This window comes from Podarcis bocagei (genome assembly GCF_964188305.1).
Source record: "Podarcis bocagei genome assembly, chromosome: 10".
Lineage (NCBI taxonomy): Eukaryota > Metazoa > Chordata > Lepidosauria > Squamata > Lacertidae > Podarcis > Podarcis bocagei.
Window position 1 is genome coordinate 7,176,559 of NC_138135.1, and position 6,000 is coordinate 7,182,558.

The following is a 6,000-nucleotide window of genomic DNA, read 5'->3' on the forward strand; positions in this document are numbered from 1 at the left end:
GCATTCTGGACCCTATTGTTCTAGGACCAATCAGACTGCTGCCTTTTGGATCCTATTCAACTCAGTACATAACAGTGTGATTTTAGAACACATGCACCCACCCTGGAAAGAAGAAGAAGAATTTATTATTTATACCCCAGCCACTCTGGGCGGCTTCCAACTGAATATTAAAAACCATACAGAAGAAGATAAAGTCCCTACCAGAGAAGAATGGCAGATGAAGTTGATGGACTATACCAAAATGGCTAAAATGACTGGAAGAGTCAGAAATCAGGAAGACCAAAGTTTTAACAAAGAATGGGGAAAATTTATAACTTACCTTAAAGACCATTGTAAAGAGTTAAAATCGTTAGTAGGATTGGAATAGCACTTGTATTTAAGGTTGAATTCTGGACTTAATGGAAGAGCTAAAGGGTTTGAATTATCATAAAAGATGCGGGAGGAAATGATAAATAATAGGACCTACAAAGGGGAGGATAGGAGTCCAGGAGATACCTTGGAATCTGTTTTTTAATGATTTATGTTTGATGGATCTCTGAAAATTTTTAATTTGAAAAACCAAATAAATTGTAAAAAATAGACCACACCCTGCTGCTGCAGCCACAGCCTTTGATTCCCACTACAACCACTGCGTATGGTTGATTTTATACCCCCCTCCCGCTTGTTCCTGATGTAGATCTTCACAGATCCATTCTTTCCTGCTCTCCCATTTTGTGGTTCACCTCAGGTGCCCAAATGTCTTGAGCAGGCCTTGGCTGATCAATGAGTTCTTCAGAGAAGAACTTGAGAGCTATGCTCCTTTAGGACACCTCGGACGATACTGCTGCGAGGACTTTCTATGCTGCTTGGAATCCGTGTGCCTGGTTTGAATACCATGAGTTGTGTGGTGTCGCTTTGTTGCAGGAATTTATGTATAGGTTGGGGGGGTTGCCCTTCCAGCAGATATCATGCACATGCAGCCCACTACCAAAACCAGCACTTTTGTGGCTTTTGTGACTTTTGTGGTGTTTTAATGTATTTTTAATCTTTTGTTGGGAGCCACCCAGAATGGCTGGGGAAACCCAGCCAGATGGACGGGGTATAAATTATTATTATTATTATTATTATTATTATTATTATTATTATTATTATTACCAGGTCCGGTCAGCGACTACAGTGGACTCTTAGGCATTGCCAAAAGGGGCGGGCACATATTTGCATAAAATCTGCATGAGCTGCTTTATCGATGCTGTAAGTTTAGAACAAAGTCCTACAATGTAAATAGAAATATAGTACATCTTGCCCTTGTTGAGGATAGTTTGGCCTGATGGCCTGTATGCTTGCTTATTCTGAAAGATATTTATTAAAGTTTTTAAAATATAACAATGAAAATGAAAAAAAGAAAAAAATACAAAATACAGCATAAAAACAGTTTAAAAAAACACAAATAATTTTCCATAGCATATCTTCCTTACACTTATTTCCCCAGACCTCCTCATACCTCCCTTCTTTGTATTCCACTTCAATTTGTTAGTTCAGCAAATCCTTACCATTAAGCTTTTACCCATTTGTAAATCTTTTTTTTCGTATCTCCTAAAGCATTACAGCTGAAAACCCCTTAGTTTCTATCCAACATCTTTCTAACATTCATTAATTTTACAATATTTCTGTAAGTAGTCTTTAAATTTCTTCCAGTCTTCTTTCACCATCTCTTCTCCCTGGTCTCGGATTCTGCCAGTCATTTCTGCCAATTCCATGTAGTCGATATGCTTGCTTATTCTGTTGCCCAGGTGCTGAGAGTTGCTTGGCAGCTACTAGGCTCACCTGTGACCAGGTGAGCTTAGTGCCTGCTCTGTGTGCTGTCCAGGTGTTAACAGTTGGTGGGCATATCAAAGTCCCTCCATCCCACTTTTTGTAGTCTTTAACTTTAGACAGGTCTTTGACAGGACGGCCCCGTCGAATAGAGGGCCCTTTGAAATAAGGAGGAAGGGAAAGGAGATTGTTAGACGCTTTGAGACTCCTTAAAGGTAAAGGGGACCCTTGATCATTAGGTGTAGTTGTGGCCGACTCTGGGGTTCCGGCGCTCATCTCGCTTTATTGGCCAAGGGAGCCGGCGTTCAGCTTCCGGGTCATGTGGCCAGCATGACTGAGCTATTCTGGCGAACCAGAGCAGCGCACGGAAACGCCATTTACCTTCCCACCGGAGTGGTACCTAATTATCTACTTGCACTGGTGTGCTTTCGAACTGCTAGGTTGGCAGCAGCTGGGACAGAGCAACGGGAGCTCACCACCGTCACAGGGATTCGAACCACCAACCTTCTAATCAGCAAGTCCTAGGCTCAGTGGTTTAGATCACAGCGCCACCCGCCACTCCTTAAGGTAGTGATAAAGCAGGATATCAAATCCAAACTCTTCTTCTTCTTCTTCTTCTCCTCCTCCTCCTTCTTCTTCTACTACGATAGCTCTGCAAACAGAGAGCAGTTCTCTGAAAAGTAGGACACATGGCCACACTATTACAGCCTGTACTGAGCGTCGCCACTAAATATGGCTTCAAATCCTCTGCAGCGACTGGGAGTGTAGAAGTCACTGCCTTGACCAGCAGGGCAGAAGGTCAGCTGTCCAGAAAGAGCTGGCGTTTAAATCCATTCCTGTAATTGGTGTTCATCAAATAATAAGTGATATTTGGTGACCTCTGGTGGATACAACTGAAATATTCCTCTTGGCCCCAGGGAACACACTCACCTCCTTCATTTCCTCCTCAATTCAACACATCATGGACTTCTCCAAGCCCTTCTGAAGCCTCTTGTAAGGAACAGGCCAGCAGTAAATCACACTGATGGAGTTAACTCTTTATTAGCAAGAACACAATCTGTATGATGTTGTTGTTGTTTAGTCATTTAGTCGTGTCCGACTCTTCGTGACCCCCTGGACCAGAGCACGCAAGGCACTCCTGTCTTCCACTGCCTCCCGCAGTTGGGTCAAACTCATGCTGGTAGCTTCGAGAACACTGTCCAACCATCTCTGTCGTCCCCTTCTCCTTGTGCCCTCCATCTTTCCCAACATCAGGGTCTTTTGCAGGGAGTCTTCTCTTCTCATGAGGTGGCCAAAGTCTTGGAGCCTCAGCTTCAGGATCTGTCCTTCCAGTGAGCACTCAGGGCTGATTTCCTTCAGAATGGAGAGGTTTGATTTTCTTGCAGTCCATGGGACTCTCAAGAGTCTCCTCCAGCACCAGAGTTCAAAAGCATCCATTCTTCGGCGATCAGCCTTCTTGATGGTCCAGCTCTCACTTCCATACATCACTACTGGGAAAACCAGAGCTTGAACTATACGGACCTTTGTTGGACCTCCATGGACAAAGACACAGACTTGGCCAAATGTCAGGGCTAATGAGCAGAGCAGCTCGTCACCAGTAGGTCTTACCACCATTAATCAGATGAAGTTCCCACCGGCCCAGGGCTTTTTCCAAACAATTGGGGGCTTTGTCTGAGCCCAGCAAACCTCTCCACCCTTTTCAGGCCTCTTCTGGTTCTGCGTTGCAGGGGGTGGAATAGATGAACTTTGGGGTGCCTTCGATTCCAAAACCTATACTGCTGCTTTTTTTGATATTAATTTTTATTAGTTTTAAATTACAATCCAATAATAGCCTCGTTATAACAATACCAATTTATAATACAGACAATTAACACCAATAGTTCAAATAATGAATTATATACCGTATTTTTCCGTGTATAAGACATCCCCATCTATAAGATACCCCCTACTTTTGGGGTCCCCAAATTTAGAAAATGGGCATACAGTGGTGCTCCGCAAGACGGAAAACCCGCTAGACGAAAGGGTTTTCCGTTTTTCGATGCGCTTCGCAAGACGAATTTCCCTATGGGCTTGCTTCGCAAAACGAAAAAGTCTTGCGAGTCTTGCGATTTTTTTCACTCCCCCCCCCTTTTCTAAGCCGCTAAGCCGCTAATAGCCTTTTAGCCGCTAAGCCGCTAAGCCTTTAATAGCCGCTAAACCGCTAATAGCGCTAATCCGCTAATAGGGTTGCTTCGCAAGACGAAAAAACCGCTAGACGAAGAGACTCGCGGAACGGATTAATTTCGTCTTGCGAGGCACCACTGTATGCACTATCTGTGTATAAGATGCCCCCAGATTTTTAAAGTAAAAAAACCCTAGTCTTATACACAGAAAAATATGGTAATTTAGATAAGGTGGGGGCCTCCACGTGCTAGAATTGATGGCTTGATTATTTGCTTTATTTCTGCGTTCCAAAATCTTATTAATTTCCATTAGCTTCAAGTCATAATAATAATCCCTTATACAACAACTGCAATATTCATAACTTCTATTTGTGTTGCCACATTAAACGATGTACTAGTGAGGAACTCAAACGATATCCTTGTTCTTCCTGTATGTGGCAATTATTCTGTCCGTTCTTCCTGTCCTTGTAAGATGTTGCTGTTATCCATCATGCCTTGGGCGAAGCTGGTATCCCATTGTTGTTTCAGAATTTTCTCCATTGCTCCATTCTCCTTGATTCTCTGAGCTATAAAACACAGGCTTCTTCCTGTCATTTGTGGTGCTATCTTGAACAGGTACATTCAGAAGCAATCTCCGTTCAGTTTGTGATAAGAATTTTAAGGTCTTAGATATATAATAAATGTACCAACCAAGCACATACATAGATCAGCACAGGAAGACCGACCTGAAACCATTTTTTATTCCCAAACTGACCAAATATTTTCTCTGCAAGGTCAAAGGAAAATGGAAAAGCCTCCCCATTGTCTTTTCCTTCACAAATCCTGTGTTTGAATAGGGCGAGCCTGTGACCTGGCTCAGGAACTAAGTATTTATCACTACAAAAGACTGACCAGGCTCCCCAGGGTATCCAATCAAGTAAGCATTAACAGATAACCTGCCAGACAGGAGATAAACAATGCACTCAGATTTCTGCTGTAGACCGCACTTTCTGTGATGTAGGTATGATGTGTCTGGGGGGTGGTCTTGAGCTACACCCCTTATGTGGTGTATGTATGATGTTTCTGGGGGTGGTCTTGGACTCCAAGGTGGGCAATTTAAAATATCTATATAAGGACAGGCACACTTTTGTTCTGGGTCCTCCTCGTTTCCTGCCTGTGAGGGGAGCACCCTGTTGCAACAGATCAATAAAGATCAGGCTTACGAGCTGCTTTGCTTCTCAATATTCTCTGGTTGGCCTCTGTTATTTTCTCCTACCAACAGGGAACCTACGTAAGGACTCTATATGGGCTCTTGGATACCCCATAAGGGGAAAAGGGCAGATTTTGTTTAGAACAAGTTCCATGGGATTGGGTGAGCAAGTGCAGGATTGCAGCGGTCCATTCTTACAGGCAAAGCCAGGGGGCAGGGTTGGCAGCTGGCGGCGGCAGCATCCGTGAGCCAGCAAGGAAGATGGAGCTGCCATTTTCCCTGAGTTGATTCCTGCTTCTGGCACTGAAGACCTCTGCTGATGCTGACTGCTTCCGGAAAGAGAAAAGGGCGCGTGTTTCCCCTCCCTCAGCTCTGCCTAAAAAACGCGAGCGGTTGCCAGCAGAGACTGCATTGACTAAGGCTTACTCAGGCAATCGGAGAGGGAGCAAATTCAATTCCACCCAGGCGAGGAGGGACAAAGCCAGTGTCAGAATAAGAGAGACTGGGGCCTAGGGCAATGTGGATATTGAATATTCAGCCACTCATTATTGAGGGGAAGTGCGTGGGACAGGTCTCGGTGTTTCGATTTCTGGGAATGGAGTTGAGAGACGCCCTAACCGGGGGAGAAAACACCAAAGACCTGATGACGAGAGCACAGCAGAGGTTATATTTTCTGAGAATCCTCCGGGAAAACAATCTCTCCAAGGACCTGTTGATGGCATTTTACCATTGTACTGCGGAGAGTGTATTAACTTATGGTCTCTGTGTGTGGTTTGGGAGCTGCACGGTCAGGGAAAAAACAATGCTGTCCAGGGTTGTCAAGACTGCGGAGAGAATAATTGGGTGCCCTCTTCCCAC